At 46.9% G+C, this 18149-nt stretch overlaps 1 protein-coding gene across 4 annotated transcripts in view; it reads left to right on the forward strand.

The window, feature by feature from the left end:
* The window catches only part of CACNA2D2 (calcium voltage-gated channel auxiliary subunit alpha2delta 2), a 587546-nt gene that overhangs the window by 346566 nt on the left and 222831 nt on the right, over positions 1–18149 (forward strand). The window lies entirely within an intron of this gene.

Raw genomic sequence — 18149 nt, forward strand, 5'->3', positions numbered from 1 at the left:
TCTGGCGTACATAGTACTGCATGATGCTATATGTGGCATGTCTAAGGCTGTAGCAAAATATTAAGATATTTTGTATTATATGACAGAAAGCATGGTCATGCGATCAGACTGTTACAAAATACATGCAGAGGGGGGCAGAGTTAAGGGGATGTGTGCCCTATTTTAACTCTGGTACTTCCTGAGTTTGTGTTGCTTAACTGTATAACCTTAATGCTCTCCATATACCAGACCCCTTGATGGAAATGGAGACTTGGCATAGAGGTTCGGTTAGACTGCACCAGCGGAGCCCCATTGTCACCTTGCTGCCTGGGAATTAGTGGGAAGTCTTTTGTGTTGCTTCACAGAGGAGCACAAGTGGGAGATACACAAATTATTGACTTCTCCAAGGCTGCTGTGGTTCTTTAAGACTGGGGCAAGTTCAGCTGTGTGTAATTTGTGTGTGTGTGCTGATGTCTGCGGTGTTACAGCAGGACCAACTGCCATATTCAACAGTCTTTGCTCACAATGGAGCAGAAGCTGCCGCTCAGGATGGAGGGAAATTGGCAGAGGTGTGCATGGACAGAGTCTCGGTCAGGACTAGCAGTGGGTTGCAGGTCAGGACAATGGTGTGTAGGCAGATCCTGGCTGAAAGGGAGGTGATTGGGGTACAGGGAAGGCAGTTGGTCAGGATTGTGGTGCATGGGCAGAGCTGTGTATGTGGCATTCAGAAATGGAATAGTCGGGCTAGTGGATGAGGAGGGCTCCGGAGAGAAAGTTTGCACAGCAACAGCTTGTGCTAGTTTGGGTTCAAAATGAACTCTCCTCTACTTTTCGTCTTTTCCTTTGAAAACCTTAAAAATAATTAAATCAGAGGTTTTCCAGGTAGAAGTATCCTCCTGCCCAGGTTACGCATATGCGCTCTCTGCACCTTTGGGTGGCCTTTTGTTCTCCTGCAATTACTGAGGAGATGCCTCCGTTCGTTGGACTTCACAGTGTTCCATTAGGGTGGTGGACTGGTGCCACCGAGGGGTCAAGGGCTGGCTAACTTTCTCTGAACACCGGCACTGCCCACTCAGAAGATTGTGGAGACACACATTCTAAGCTCCTAACTGCTTCTGCATGTCTGTGTTCTGTGTTGTATACAGGCCATCTGTCAAGGCTGATTCCCCACTCTGGCACTTCGAGTGCAGAAGGTGGGGACCCTCAAGGATTCCAAAAATTAATACTGGCCACTTCATGCTTGTATTAAACTTCCAAGGTTACAGCTTTTCTCTGACCTTGGATGGGTAAATGCTGCCACCACCCAAGTGCAAGATCCCTTTGAGAACCCAGGAAGACACACTTGGGAATTCCTTCCTGGGGTAACCTCAAGCCCTTTCACCCCCCTCCGGGGAAGAGCTGAGAAAGAAAACCAAAGGAAATCAGCTGTTGCCACCAGCTAATTAAACAACATGTGCACAAACCTCTTAGGACACAAAAATCCAATCCTATTCTTAAAAAAGGTAAATTTTATTAAAAACAAAAAGAAAGAAAATACATCTGGAAACTCAGGCTATTGCTAGATTTAAAAAAAAAACACAAGGATTAAGTATCAAGAATAACTTTCTTGAGGACCAGCTTTAAGGTTACAAGCAAAACAAAAGCATTTGGGGTTAGCACAGAGGAGTCCACAAGCCATAAAGAAATAAAAGGAGATAAACCTGATCGCGTCTTCCTAGACATTTCCTCATCTACTTACATATCAGAGGTTTCAAATGAGTATTTTCTAGGTATGATACCGATGATTTTTCATACCTGGCCCCAACCTTCTTACAGCATAGTTCCAGCCCTGTCTGCCTCTGCCCTAGAACAACAGACAGACAGACAAAAGGGGAGTCTTGTTTCAATTTCAAAAAGTTCTAGCCTTCAAAAGTAGCTCTTTTGACCAGGTGCCCACTCACTTCCTTTTGCCTATGCATAGCAGTGATTTTTAACCCTTTACAGGTTAAGCAAGTAGAGAACAGCTACTAAGAGGGATATTATAGCTAACTGGCTGGCTGGGTCCATAAAAGGTAGCTACCCCCGCCCCTCATTTATTACACCATCATGCCTGCTTTAAAAAAATATATAGTACAGCGACCGAATCCTCCTCCGGGGGGAAAATCCCACTGATTTAACTGCAGCATGGAATCAGTCTGCAGAGTTGGAGGTGGCAATTTAGAGCATCTGGAGAGGCACTGAACGGTAATTCACAGTGAATGCCTCCCTGTCTCAGGCTATAAAATTTCTCGTCTTCTTCATTAGTACCTGCATGTGCCACAAGTGCTTATCTTCAAATAACGCCACTGGAGAGAAGGAAGGGTTTTATTGCCCCAATTTGTATCCCAGGTTTGTTTACATTTAGCTGGCATGCACGGCGGACAATTAAATCAGCCCCTTGGAGAGTGACCCCTTGCTGCTGGGTCTCTGGGCAGCTCTGCCTGAGGCTTACCCACCCTTCCCCTTTCCCTTGCTCGATAGTTACACTGCGGCTTTTCCTCCTTTACTTGTTTTACCAAGTGACTTGTTAATTTTGGCCACACCACTCTCCCCTCTCCCAGTGTGTCATTTTGTAACCTCAAGCTGGAGTTTATGACAGATTGCGCCAAGTGTGGTTATTTTTGTGTTTCCATCTGAATGCGCGACGGCAGATGCTGAGTGTTTGGAATGCATTAGTGCTAATGGCAGGACCATTAAACATTAGAGTCACTCACTGCAGATGGGTTGCTATGGAGGTTCAGGGGAAAATGAAACAAGAGCAGGAGTGAAAGCGGCTGGTAGGCTGTTTCCAGCAATCATCAGCTGGGCAATCAGTCAGAACCATGATCCCTGCATGGAAAGTTTCTCTTTTCTAGGGTTTTTTATATTAAACCACATGCCAGCACTTTTTTTTCCAAAGGGCTTGATTGCAGCAGTGTCATTTGGAGTGACCTTCAGGCATCGTCACGCCCTCCATCCTGGCTTTGGATCCACCCTACGGGACGACAACCCCAGGGGATCCTCTCCCTGCCCCTCTCCTCACACTGCTGGTTTCTGCTGCTTTCATAATGTGCTCCTGTGCTGTTCCTCAACCACGGGTCTCCGCAGCCAGAAGGGCCAGGAGGGGGAACTGCTCTGGGGATTTCAGAGGGGATCACATGAGGGGATGGGCTGAGCACTAGGAGCCACTGAAACATTTCTATTCTGACGTAAAGGGATGTCAATAGAGCTACGATGACTTACACAAACGGAGGCTCTGGCCCAACTATGTATGGGGTTCCTTGAGTCTCTTTGCTGATGAAGCTTGATCTTACCCACAACAAAATAGTCACGCTAGCTGCCTATTCCCACCTCCCATTCCCCAAACCCCCTGCCTAGGAGATTAACCCCTCGCTCAAGGAGAAGTGGTCCAAAGTCCATGTGCGTGGCTGGATTGTCATGCCATGGGGAGCCACGTTAGAAACAGAGGCTGGGTCCTGCAGCTGAGTCACTCTAGCTGCTGCCTTGGTTTATATATATATCTGATATAAATATATATATATATATATCTGATATAAATATATCCCTCTGATATATTTATAGAGAGCAGTCATATCTCCTCTCAGCCTTCTGTTGGTTAGGCTAAACAAGCCAAGGTCTTTGAGTCTCATAAGACAGGTTTTCCATTCCTCGGATCATCCTAGTAGCCCTTCTCTGTACCTGTTCCAGTTTGAATTCATCCTTCTTAAACATGGGAGAACAGAACTGCACACAATATTCCAGATGAGATCTCACCAATGCCTTGTATAACGGTACTAACACCTGCTTATCTCTACTGGAAATACCTCGCCTGATGCATCCCAAGACCGCATTAGCTTTTTTCATGGCCATATCACATTAGCAGCTCATAGGCATCCTGTGATCAACCAATACTCCGAGGTCCTTCTCCTCCTCTGTTACTTCCAAGTGATGCGTCCCCAGTTTATAACAGAAATTTTTGTTATTAATCCCTAAATGTGTGACCTTTCACTTTTCACTATTCAATTTCATCCTATTACTATTACTCCAGTTTACAAGGTCATCCAGATCTTCCAGTATGCTATCCCGGTCCTTCTCTGTATTGGCAATACCTCCCAGCTTTGTGTCATCCGCAAACTTTATTAGCACATTCCCGCTTTTTGTGCCAAGGTCAGTAATAAAAAGATTAAATAAGATCGATCCCAAAACCAATCCTTGAGAACCTCACTAGTAACCTCCTTCCAGCCTGACAGTTCACCTTTCAGTGTGACCCACTGTAGTCTCTCCTTTAACCAGTTCCTTATCCACCTTTCAATTTTCATACTGATCCCCATCTTTTCCAATTTAGCTAATAATTCTCCATGTGGAACTGAATCAAATTCCTTACTGAAATTGCAGTAAATTAGATCCACTGTGTTCCCTTTGTCTAAAAAATCTGTTACCGTCTCAAAGAAGGAGACTAGGTTGGTTTGACACGATCTACCAAGTTGTATTTTGTCCCAATTACAGTTGACCTCAATGTCCTTAACTACTTTCTCCTTCAAAAATTTTTCCATACTACCGATGTCAAACTAAGAGGCCTGTAGTTACCCAGATTGCTTTTTTTACCTTTCTTAAAAATAGGAACTATGTTAGCAATTCTCCAGTCATACGGTACAACCCCTGAGTTTACAGATTCATTAAAAATTCTTGCTAATGGGCTTGCAATTTCATGTGCCAGTTCCTTTAATATTCTTGGATGAAGATTATCCGGGCCCCCCAGTTTAGTCCCACTAAGATGTTTGAGTTTGGCTTCTACCTCGGATGTGGTAATATCTACCTCCATATCCTCATTCCCATTTGTCGTCCTACCATTATCCCTAAGCTCCTCATTAGCCTCATTAAAGACAGAGGCAAAGTATTTGTTTAGATGTTGGGCCGTGCCTCGATTATCCTTAACCTCCACTCCATCCTCAGTGTTTAGCGGTCCCACTTCGTCTTTCTTTGTTTTCTTCTTATTTATATGGCTATAGAACCTTTTACTGTTGGTTTTAATTCCCTTTGCAAGGTCCAACTCTACATGGCTTTTGGCCTTTTTCACTTTATCCCTACACGTTCTGACCTCAGTAAGGTAGCTTTCCTTGCTAATCCCTCTCATCTTCCACTCCTTGTAGGCTTTCTGCTTTTTCTTAATCACTTCTCTGAGATGCTTGCTCATCCAGCTTGGTCTACAACTCCTGCCTATGAATTTTTTCCCCTTTCTTGGGATGCAGGTTTCAGATAGCTTCTGCAGCTTTGACTTGAAGTAATTCCAGGCCTCCTCTGCCTTTAGATCCACAAGTTTTTCAGTCCAATCCACTTCCCTAACTAACTTCCTTAATTTTTTAAAGTTAGCTCTTTTGAAATCAAAAACCCTAGTCACAGATCTATTTTTGTTTGTCCTTCCATTTAGTTTGAACTGAATTAGCTCATGATCGCTCGAACCAAGGTTGTCCCCTACAACCATTTCTTCTATGAGGTCTTCACTGCTCACCAAAACCAAATCAAAAATGGTATCCCTCTTGTCGGTTCAGCAACTACTTGGTGAAGGAATCCATCAGCTATCGCATCCAGGAAAATCTGAGCCCTATTATTATTACTAGCACTTATCCTCCAGTCTATATCTGGGAAGTTAAAGTCTCCCATGATCACACAATTCCCGTTAGTATTTACTTCTTTAAAAGCATTAAAGAGGTCTCTATCCATATCCAGATCGGATCCCGGCGGTCTATAGCACACCCCAAGCACTATCCCAGGGGAGGCTCTAGTCGCTTTCTTCCCGAATGTGATTTTTGCCCAGACAGACTCTGTCCTATCCATTCCATCACTTCTTATTTCTTTACCGTCTACCTCATCATTGACATACAATGCTGCTCCACCACCTTTGCCTTTATTTCTGTCTTTCCTAAACAGCACATACCATTCAATACCTGTAGTCCAGTCATGACTACTATTCCACCATGTTTCTGTTATCCCTATAATATCTGGTTTCACTTCCTGCACCAGTAGTTCCTCCATTTTGTTACCAAGGCTCCTCACATTAGTGTACAAACATCTTAATTTTTGCTTTTTGTCTTCGCTCACATTCTTTACCCGACTGGGCACAGACATTCTACCACCAGTATCAGATACTAGATTGTTATGTTCACTGCCCTTCCGTCTTATGTCCATTCTCCTACCCACGGCTGTATCCTTTCTTACTTCATTTTCTTCCCTCTCAAAGAGAAAATCTGGCATGGAGATTACCTGGACATCTCCCAACCATCTCCCCCAAATTCCTAGTGTAAAGCTCTCTTGATCAGTTGTGCTATCCTCCATCCTAGAAGTCTATTTCCCTCCTTACTCAGGTGAAGTCCATCCCAAGAGAACTGTCCTCTGTCCATGAATGCTTCCCAGTGGCCATACATCCCAAAGCCCTCCTTAATAGCACCACTGTCTGAGACATCTGTTGAGCATCATAATCTTGTCACACCTTTGTTGCCCTTCTCTAGGAATAGGCAGAATCCCACTGAAGATCACCTGAGCCTCGATTTCATTCAGCATCTTCCCCAGCCTGGCGTAGTCTCCCTTGATATGCTTCAGTGAGAATCTACCTGAATCATTTGTTCCCACCTGAAGGATAATCAATGGATTCTTTCCCGCTCCCGTTAGGATCCTCTTCAGCCTCAGGTCCACATCCCTATCTTAGCACCCGGCAGACAGCACACCCTTCTGTTCTCTGGATCAGCTCTTGTTACAGGCCTGTCTATTCTTCTCAGTAATGAGTCCCCAATCACGTAGACTCCTGGGCTTCACGCTTCCCATATGACCTCTAAAGCTTTTTTTTGGTAGCAAACTTCCCTCTTGCTTTCTGTGCTCCAAAAGTTTGTGTGGCGCTGGGTGTGAGGTCTGCAGAAGCTCAGCCCTTGCAGATGTTACGAAGCTCGGCAAAGTTTCTAGGCCAAGCTAGTTTAGAAAGAAGAGCAAAAAGGAAAAGTTAGAATAATTTTTTAAAAGCGCATTTCAGGGACATTTTCCAAACAACATCACTTTAAACCTTCAGGTCTGACTTTCTTTACCAAACTTCCCAGAAAAAAAAATTTCTCTGGGGATGAGATGTAGCGTGGAAAATCTCTGGAAGATCTCTCATGCGTGTGTGCATGCGCATGCATGCGCATCTCCCTACCTGGTATGTATATAAAGATACACCCAGATTGTTGGAGGTAAAGAGAGAGAGGAGGAAAACTCCCAGTTTGGAAGTGGGCCAGCAAGCCAATATCAAGTTTATTAGTCCACTTTGCAATTGCTCACTTTTACCCTGAGTTTTTCTCCATTGATTTGTTCTCATCTCCCATTACAGGTGTGTCTGTCTTTTGGGTGCATCCTAGGAGCTCCCTGGGGGAGCATATTTCCTGGATAGTGCCCTGAGGCTGGGCACACCCCCCTTCCTGCCTATGCTCTTAGCGGGATTATTTCGTTTCAACATGCAAATCCGAAATGCAGTATTATCTATGCATGCAACACATAAACGCCTTCACAGCACTGAGCCCCTGCCTTAACCACAGCAGCAGACCTCTGTGAAGGGTGGGTCAGCCCACTCACTCCCCCTCCTCTGCGCAGATATTCCCGGACAGCTGGAGCGTCGGCTGCTGTCATTCCGGAGTGCGTGCTGCATTGCTGTTTACCAGGTTTCAGTCCTCTGTTTGCCACTTTGCTCAGACTAGTGACAGGTGCAAAATGTACCTATAACAATTACAGAAGGTAGCTTTATTTTTTTGCTGTCTTCCTTTATGTCCTTCTTGCAAATGAGTCAGCGCAGCGGAGCGGATGGGCCATCCAACCTCTCTGTGTTTTGCAGCCAGCAATAGCAGGCAGTGCCTTTGTTGCTTCCTCTTTGCTGCTGGTCACAGTTAAACACAGTGGGGCCATTTGCAGGACAGGAGATACTAGCACTGCAGTTTTCCTTCCTTTTTTCCCGGGGCTTCCCACATGCTCAGTGTCTCAGTGCTGCTCCTTATCTGGAGTTGCTGGCAAACTGTGCGGCGGTGAATAAACCCATGGCAGATCTGGATGCCTTTTAAACCCCCTTACCCCTCTTTTGCTTGGACCGTCAAATTACCACCTGTGCAGAGCATCTTTGATATTTCATAGCTCTTTGCAAAGTTAACTGATTCATCCTCCTGCGTTCATCTGTATTTCCCCATCCCCTACTGCCAGTTTTGCCAGCACTGCTCATAAAGTTGTACATTCTAAGGCCAGAAGGAGCCATTTGTGATCATCTGGTCTGACTTCCTCCATAATAAAGTCATAGACTTTCAACAGCTAGTTCCTTGAACAGCTGTGGAGCTGCAGTAGGATCTCATATGAGAGAGGGGCCCGAGTTGCAGAATTCAGATCTGTAGTTGAGTAAAGAATGCTGTGGAAGGCTGAGCACCGAGGGCAGAAGACCAACCAGGGCATTCAAATGCAAGCCAGCCCTAGCTGCCCTGCTGTGGACTTGGGACCATCCTGCAGTTCGGCGATCCACATTTGGAACACAGGCTTCTCAGCTGGCTGTGATCCTTGCAGAAGCATAGCACAAAAGGGGAGGAGCCAGCAGTCAGCTGCATCTAGCTCACCTTGGAAGGGCCCACAGGCACATCCCTGGTGGCTGGTGTAGGAGCTCCTTAGCTGCTCACGGAGAGAGCCCATGCCATCCTCCCAGAGAGAAGAAATCACATTCCAATAAGAAAAGGAGTACTTGTGGCACCTTAGACACTAACAAATTTATTTGAGCATAAGCTTCATCGGATGCTCACGAAAGCTTATGCTCAAATAAATTTGTTAGTCTCTAAGGTTGCACAAGTACTCTTTTTTTGCAAATACAGACTAACACGGCTGCTACTCTGAAACCTGTCACATTCCAATGAGTCCTTCCTTCAGGGTGGGCAACATAGTGTCTAAATCACTAAGGCCTCCCTCCAAGTTGGAATGGAGAAAGCACCCACCAAAGCAGAGGTGGAGATCAGAAGCATTGAGGAAGCCCTTGCTTCCTGTTCATCTCACAGCTGCTGGTCCCTTTTTTCAGCAGCTTCCTGGAGCTTTTCCAGAGCAACCCCACGTACTGTCCTCAGCAGCAGGGCAAGGAGCCTCAGTCCGCCTTAGCAGTGTACAAAACTATGGAGCTCGTGTAGCTTTAGCAACCTTTCCCTTGTGGAGTTTGGATTTCAGCCAAGCCATGGTCCCTACAGAAGAAGCTGCGGGCACGTCAGTGGAGGCAGCTGGAGTCCAGTGTGCACGCATCATCAGGAAGTCGTTTCTAATTAGGGCCGAGAGATCCAGGCAGGAGAGAGAAGTGAGTGCGTTACTGGAAGAAAAAACGAAGAAGCTGAGTCCGCGGTGTCCTGGTAGCACAGTGGGGAGGAAGGACACATCTCACCAGTGACGGCAGGAGGTGCTCCCATCAGGCTGAGGTGCAGTGACAGCACCCAGGGAAGGAGTCCCCCGGGCTGAGAGAGGGAGGATGGAAATGAATGCCCCCTGCATTAGGCTGGGGTTACAGTGCCTTCTAGCACCAGGGAAGATGAGTCCCTCGGCCTGAGTGCGTGAGGAGTGGAAATGTCACTGTGAAACCTTCTCTCCAGTGACGGTTGCCCTAAGACAGTAATTGCTTTGCACGGGTGCGCATGAATGGATCAGGCGTTGCACTCAGCACCGGCTGCTAAGGACACGATCCTGACTGGAGCTGAACATGTTCTGGCTTAAGTGGGTCAGGGTCCAGCCCTCCAATCCCCACCTACGTAGGGGATGTGGACAAAGTAGAGAGAGTTCAGAGGAGAGTAAGAAAAATGATAAAAGGTTTAGAAAGCCTGACCTATGAGGAAAGGTTTAAAAAATGGTCACGTTTGGTTTTGAGAAAAGAAGAATGAGAGTGAGAGACGGGGCTGATAAGTCTTCAGATATGTGGGGGCTGTTATAAAGAGGACAGTGATCAGTTGTTCTCCCTGTCTGCTGAAGGTAGCACAAGAGGTAATGGTCCTAATCTGCAAGCAAGGGAGATTTAGGTTAGATATTAGGAAAAACTTTATAATAGTAGTTTAAGCTCTGGAACAGGCTTCCCAAGGAGGTTGTGGAATCCCCATCATAGGAAGTTTTTAAGAACTGATTGGACAAACACCTGTTAAGGATGGTCTAGGTCAGTGGCTCTCAACCCACGGGCCATTTGTGGCCCAATCGGCACACAGCTGTGGCCCAAGAGACATCCTCAGGGCCATACAGGCAGTATATATATTGTGTGGTTGCAACCCACATAACACACATCTGCGGCCCACAATGGTCAATAGGTTGAGAACCATTGGTTTAGGTTCTGCCTCAGTATAGGGGCTGGACTTGATGACCTCTCAATGTCCCTACATTTCTGTGCTTGTATGTAATTCACCTAAGAGTCATTGAAGTTTCATGGTGCGCACAGCAGTAAAAAGACCTTGACATAGCATGTCTGTTTTGTACTGTAGCCTTTTCCTTTGCACTAATGTTCTGCTCTGATTATGACCAATGGCATTACACATCATGTACAGACAGGGTCTGTGTATTAAAGAAGGGAAGACGTGCCTGCTCATAACAGCTGAAGCCTTTGGATCATCCCAGGGAGTAGGCCAAAGCAGGCTTTAAAGCCTCCTTGGGAGAGGGAGGATGGGGGAACATAGACGCCATCATTGGGCACCATGGATGAGAGGCCAAGCGCACATGTATTATTTTATTTACCATTTATAGTGCAGTCATACCCAGCAGCTTAGTTCTGGTTGTTCCGCTAAGCCTCAGTCCCTGCCCCAAACAGCTGCTGCTGCTTTATTTATTTATTTGTGTGCATGCATGCATATGTGTGGTAATACCTAAGAGCTCCAGTCATGAACCAGGGCCCCATTGTGCTAGGCGTTGTACATTTTTGTTGATAATAGGTTTATTACAGTAGCTCATAGGAGCCCCAGTCATGGACCAGGACCCCATTGTGCTAGGTGCTGTACATTTTGTTTCTATTAGGTGTACTGCAGTAGCACATAGGCACACCAGTCATGGGCTAGGGCCCTGTTGTGCTAGGTGCTGTACAAAGACAGTCCCCACCCCAAAGAGCTCCTGGTTTAAGTAGTATGTCAAGTAATACTTACACTTTTGCCCAGCATTCATCTCCTATTGCAGTTCAACTGCAAAAGGACAAGGGGTCCTTCTTTTCCCCAACCCTCCTAGCCCAGTTCTAAGAATCTGTTTGATGCTAACAGTCCATCGGTCCAAGGAATATTGAATAAACCCCTGAAATCCCCAGCAGTGCTACCTTGGAAGCTGCTTCTCTCTCTGCTGCCCTGGAGTGCCCAGTACCTCTACCCGGAGGCAGCCCTGGAGTCTCCGTTGGTGGGTTCCTGCTGCGATAGCCTAGAACCTGAGCTGCCTTCTGTATTAGCCTGCAGCGTCTCCCGCCAGCTCGGCATTTCTTTTCCCTGGAAGTCCCCTGTTCCATTGCTCAGCCCCTATGCTACATTTTCTCTTGTGGGCAGTGGTGTTTTAGGGGGCTTGGACATATTTTCAGGCCCCAGTACAGTAAGTAATAGAACAGTGGACCTTAAAGTCATTGCCTTTGAAGGCTCTTCAAGTCCCCTCAACCTGGGCTGCATTTGACTTGAGTGGGAAGATCCATATCCCGGTCCTAGTCCATGCAGCCCCTCCAGTTTCCTGTGACATAACAGGAGATGTAATAGGAAATGCCATCTCATAATGATCAAACAGCTCACCAGGAACTTTGTGATTAGTTTCCCTTCTTCTCAGACTTTCTCTAACTCTTCTTTTACCTTCTCCTCCAACACTCTAGCTAGATTTAACAGAGGACAGTATAATTTGGTGGCCAGTAATATAAGCAGTTGGGCAAGCGAAGGTCCTGCAGCCAACCAGTTTTCTTGCTACAAGCAGTGGACCAATCATTGCAGGACCAGAAGGGGATTTGCTTTGCGATGTGTGCAACTAGCTCCAATTATCCAGGTTCATTGTGGGTCATTTCCAGAGCTGGATGGGAAACCTTTTTCCCATCTCACAAAAATCTGAGTTTTCAGAACTGTTCCCATTCCTCAATGGGACAAAACCAAGATCTTTCCAAATTTTCCATGAAAAACGAGAGAGAGAGAGTGAGTGCGCGCATGTCCACCCAGCCCCGGATAGCCAGGTGACTAGGCCACTCCCTTGCAGGTCTCTTATCCCAGGTGAGTGCCCTAGACCGACGCCAGGCTATGGGCTATTCTGGGGTTGGGGCTCTTCAATCTCTCCTGTTGGAACTGTTCTGCTTTGTATAAATAATTAAATATTCATTGGGTCAGTGAGAGAGTGCAGGAGACTGTAGAGCCTCAGGGCACTCACCTGAGAAGCAGGAGATCCCAGTTCAAGTCCCTCCTCTTTTGTCAAAAACTTCCCAACCAGCTCTAATCATTTTACCCTTCTCTGAAACATCAGAGACTGGAGACTGGGCTTTATTAGTTAGTGGTTTGATCCCATACGGCAAATCCTAAGCTATTGAGTTTGCAGCACCCATGTATTTATCAGTAGTATTAGTGAAGAGCTGGTTGGCTGCAGATGCTCATGGGTATGTCACTTACAGTGTAAAAAGTGGGGTTGTAGCATGGGTAGGCATCCTTATGCTAGCTTTAATCTAGCAGCTAGCGCTGGGAACCTGGCAGCAGGAGCTAGCAACCCAAGTGTGTGCCCAGGGTCCCCAGCAGGCTTGTACGGAGGTTGCCAGTCCATGCTGCCACATCTTCTGTGCTGTTGTTGCCCATGCTAGTGTCGCTAGCCATGGTTATGCCTGCCTCTGCAATCGCACCTTCACTTGCAGTGTAGACCTGCCTGAAGAGGCAAACTGCGCTCTTCTAATTCCCTGCAAATCCCTAGCATTTTGCCAATGCTTTGTGGGCCATGAGTCCCAGCTTCATCTAGTTAGTTATACTAGGTTGCCAGTATCAAACAGGCCAGGTTACCCTAAGTTATCAAGGAAATGAGTGGGAGCGTAGGGGCCAGATCCAGGGCCCGTTGCAGTCCAAGGCAGCCTTTCCACTGATTTCAATGCAGCAGCACCACCACCACCTTGCTGAAAACCAGCTGTTCTCCTCTGCGCTCAGCAATCACGTTCTCCCTCTCCTCTCGGCTCAGGAACGACGCTCAGGTCATTAGCATTTTTATGATGTTGTGTAGGTTTGCTCGGGTGTCCTGAGCTGGCTGTCCTGGCTATGTGTCCCTGAAAGGGACATTTAGTGGCTGCCGAGAGGGCCATTCCCACATTTATGTGCATTTGGCAGGATTATATAAATTGCCTTTAAAAGTTAACTTCTATATAAGCCATTTTCTGCTTCGTAAAATGTTTATTACTGTTGTTTTTCTCCCAGTGCTTCTTTCCCACTACAGTTTTCATTGGTACAATGAAAAAAGCTCCTTTCTTTCTCTGCATCCTACTCAATCTCTCCTCTCCTAACACATTTCTGCAGAGAAATAAGTCTCTCTCCTGGGTGCCCTATGCCCAAAACAGTTCCAGAGTGGATAGAATCGTCCTTTCTAACATAAGTCACACACCCCTTTGCTCTGACAGCAGAATTCAACCATGTGTTTGTGTTGCTGTTTTGTACCTGCCACTCTAGCAAGGCAATTATACTTGCCTTGTACTTCAAAAATGTACTTCAGTGTAACAGGCACACAGGCCAGTATTTTATGACCAGTGTATTTCCCTGGCGTATCTGACATGGTATATTGGCTGAATTGTATTGGGCTGATTTTATATGGTAATGTACACCTGGTGATTTACATATACTGTAGGTGAAATTCACATGCTCTGTATCGCTTAAAGCCCCCCCTTGGGGAGGACCTTCTCCCCATACCTCCTTGTGCACTAACCCATGTTGGTCCTGATGTTGGCCATCCTCCAGGCAAGTTTGAGGGATCAGTCCAGGGAGAGGACAAAACATCTCCAGCTACATAGATGCACATGGGGAGCTGTGGAGCATCAGAAGGGATGTTCCCTCAACTGTGCGTTTGAAGAAGTACTCCCTCTTGTTTGTTTTAAACCTGCTTTTTGTTTGGTTTCTCGGTAATGACTTTTTCATGTCAGTTTTCAATGATGTTTTTCTACAGGAAATTTTGAAATGAAACAAAAAATGTTCATTTCTGGTTTTGGAAAAACAAAACCTTTTCAAACTGTTGACTTTGGGGGAAAGGGAGTGTTTCCCTTACACTTTTTTCCATTTTTGCCAATTAACGCATTAGATTGAATAATGACTAGGGTTCTTTTTCCCAGCTTTTTTCTTCTTCTCCTCCTTCTCCTTCTTATCTTTTCCTTCCTTTCCCTTTTCCCTTTCCTTTTCGTACTCTATAACTTTTCAAAACTTCCTTAACCTTGGAAAAATTCCAAAGTGGCAAAAAGACACATGGAAGCTGGAGAAATGGAGAAAAAGCCCCAGGCATTATTAATTTTATTGCCCTCATTGCTCAAAAGCAGAAAGACCGGGGGACCAAATATTTGAAATTCTTTGAGAAACCAATTTGCTGAAAAAATTCTAAAAAATGAAAAATTGTTTTATTTCAGTACACTGCAAAATGGAAACAATTTTTAAAAATGTCATGTTCCCACCCCATTTTTCAACCAGGTTTACATTAATGCAGTTAAACCACCACCCATGCCAAAGAAAGCTAGCCAACTTCTCTTCTCAGTTACAGCCATCAAAAATCCAGAATAGCTCTGCCCAAACCAGGGGAGTTATTCCAGATTTCCAGCAAATATAACTGAGAACAGAATTGGACCATGTGTGGATTCTTAGGCAACTCTGCTTATAATATTTTACATTTCCATATAAGCTTCATGCCCTGATGGGTGACTCACACGCTTTTCAACATTTACAAACCATAGACTCCATGTAAGCTGCAATCGTTCCTCCAACAACTGAATTACAGCCACATCTGGGGTGGAATGCGGCAGCTATTTAAGAGCAGAGGTGCCGGAACAAATTGTATAGTGGGGCTGCAGAGAGCCATTGAACCAAATTGTAAACCCTGTATATGATGGAAACCACGTCAAGCAGCACCCCTAGTTCCAGCACCTATGTTTAAGAGCACGCAGCAGCACTGCGCAAGAGTCACCCCAGAAAGTAAAGCAAATACCCTGTCAGGCTGTGACTGCAGGGAGAGTTTAGGCTAGCAGAATATAATGAACCAAACTGGTCAGGACAACAAGGTGCCTGGGATCTCATAATACTTCTGGCCAGGACCTCTGTTTAGTGCCTAATACAATAGCTGGATCAGTGGGGACCATGCTGTCCTGCGAGAGCATGGTAGAACTGTTAGAGTTGTGACAGGCCAAGAGGAATGCTGCTTTCCTGCTCCCCTGGTATCTCCACTCTGCGCTCACCCACTGGTGAGTAAGGGTCCACGGACATACTAGCACTAATGTGCTAAAATTGCTGTTTAGACATTGCTTTCACGTTGCGGTTTGGGCTGGGGCTTGAGCCGTCAAGGCCCACCAACCTCCAGCTACACCTCTATTTTTAGGGTGCTAGCGAACCTCGCTGGCACAGGTCTATCAACCCAGGCTGGGAAGCTCGTCCCCTGCTGCAGTGTACATGTACCCTCAGATGCTCTGGGGATCTTGGAGTGGCTAGAAACAGGAACCGAATCCTGTCTCCTTGGTTCAGGGGCTGGCTCGGATGCCTACCTCTCCCAGTGCTGCCATTCACCACATAGAGAGCTGTTTGCTACTCCTGCACCCAGTGGAATTGGATAGCAATAGCGGGAGGGTGTTGAGGGCCACCAGAGCAGATCACATTTCCTTCAGCAAGCATGACGTAGGGTGGGCCATAATGTGGACATCCTCGGGGAAGCCATTAGGACAAGGGACTCCTTGGCCTTGCCACGTCAGTGTCTGACAATGTGATCAGTTCTAAAATGCTTCCTCTCTGAGGACTGATTCTGAGAGACCCTAGCTCCCGTGCTTTTTGGTGCTCAGTCATTCAAGAGCCCAGCCCTCTGCTTCCTCTTTGCCTACCTCAGCTGAGCTACTCCCCTTTTCAGCACCACGCACCCTCTCTTTATCTCTCTCCCTCTGTGTGTGTGTGTGTGTATCTCTCTCTCTCTCCCTCTCTTTCCCTTCCCTTTCTTTACAACACAAAGGGTAATGCAGATTCTAATTGGGTTAGTTCCTCATTATTCCCCTTCCCATTCCTCTCCCCACCAACCCCGACCTCTACCCTCTGCATTCTCCCCACACAAGGCTCTGCCTGAGCACAATTCTTCTGTCCAGTGATTTCACAGCACTCCCAGCTTACTGGACGCATTGGGGGCTGGCTGGGTTGGGGAGATAGGGGAGAAGAAAGAAAAGAGGCGAGGCGGGGTGGGGTCTGCTCAGAAATATCATAAAGGAGCACAGCTCTGTGTTATCCAGCAGCTGCCTGTAGCTTGCCCCAGCCTCCTGCCTCATCTGGCATGCTGATTAGCAAACAGCCCTGATGCCTCCTGACAGCCAAGCTAGAGTCCAAGCTGGCTAAGGAGGGGCTTTATTTTTGCAGAAGGTAATTACTGCCAAACTCCCAGCTTTGTCTTCCTTGTGTGCGTTGGGGTGGGCTTTGTCCCAGCTATGCAACAAGCATCAGAGGGCAGCGCCCCCTGAGCTCCATGTTGCACGGCGCCCACCCAGCTGAGAAGAATCCCTGGGCCAAGGCTTAAATTCGCATAGAGTATTTCTGGGAGCCCCTCCGCGCCCCCCCCTCCCCCCCAGCTTACTGTGAAAACTCCAGGGGGTTGAAAATATTTACCAGGGCTCTGCTTCAGATGGCTCCAGCTGAATTTACGCCCTGCATGGGGCCACGTCCCTATCTTACCCGCTCCCGCAGACCCCAGTTAGGGTAAGGGGTGGAGGGCACAGAGTGAGCCAGCTAGGGCTGAGTGAACGTGGAGGATGGATTTTCAAAGAGGGTGGAACTGGTTCGTCCCCCCATTTCAGTTCCCGTCTCTTCCACAGATTTCCTGTGTGACCTTGGCCAAGTCACTGGGCCTGTGTGTGCCTCAGTTTCCCATCTGTACAATGGAGATAACAGCCCTACCCTGCCGCATAGCCAAGTTGGGAAGTTAAATACCTTACAGATCACAAGGTGCCCAGATAGTATGGTGATGGGGTTGATCTGAGTGCATAGATAATGCTGAGGCCTGGCATGGAGAGGCACCTTGTGACATCAGCCTTGTCTGACTCTCTCTCCGCTCTGTTTCGGGCCCAGTCTGAGGGATCGCTCTGGTCCAGAACAAGGCCTTCCCTTTAAGTTTTTCTGTTCTTCGACATGTATCTTCATTGCCCTTCCCGCCCACCACCCTCCCCCTCTCCAGCTCTGAACATACCGAATGGTGTTGCAACCTGGTGCCTGGGGAGGTAGCACTACTCAGGTTTGGCCCGGCCACCCCTCAGGGCAGCTGGATCAAACCTGAGCAGTGCTACGTCCCCAGGCGCCCACCAGGCCCTTCCCCTTGGGAGAGGAGCCACCGCTGCAGGGTGAGTGCGGGGTGGGCTCACTCTCTAAATCCTCCCTCCCCATCTCCCCTCAGTGGCAACTTGTTTTGGAAGGTTGGGAGGCCTCAGTTTCAGATTACGTCGTGGGTCCCCCAAAAAAGTTTAGCAATTAACTCCAGTCATCATCCAATCAGGGAACAAAAGTTAATTGACACAGTTAAATCCTGTGTCAATTAACTCCAGTCATCATCCAATCAGGGAACAAAAGCAATACCACATGATTTAACCAGAAGCTGCAGGGGGGATTCTCGCAGGACAATTTTTCAGATCAGCTGGCGTTGCATGAATTTAGCAGGCCAGAGAACCCCGCTTGATGTTGGGAGCTGTGCTATTGCAGGGCCAGCAGGGGGATCACCAGCAAACCACCAAACCCCATGGCGCTAACTCCCATCAATAACACTGGCACGTAAAACAAGGAAGCAAACAAAAAAGCCCAGATAATTTCAAGCTCTATTAGAAAAGACTCTCAGGGGGAATAGGATCACCATTTGCCAAATGGGGAAGGACAGAATAAATAAGAGAGATTTTGTTTTTCAGCTTCTAACTGGGTCTTGCAAACAAAAGAGAGGTGAATGGAGGGAAAAGAAAAGAACCCAATATAAGTGGCTTCAAAGTCAGTGAAACCTGT

The sequence above is a fragment of the Chelonia mydas genome, chromosome 7 (genome assembly GCF_015237465.2).
Source record: "Chelonia mydas isolate rCheMyd1 chromosome 7, rCheMyd1.pri.v2, whole genome shotgun sequence".
In the NCBI taxonomy this organism is placed as follows: Eukaryota; Metazoa; Chordata; order Testudines; family Cheloniidae; genus Chelonia; species Chelonia mydas.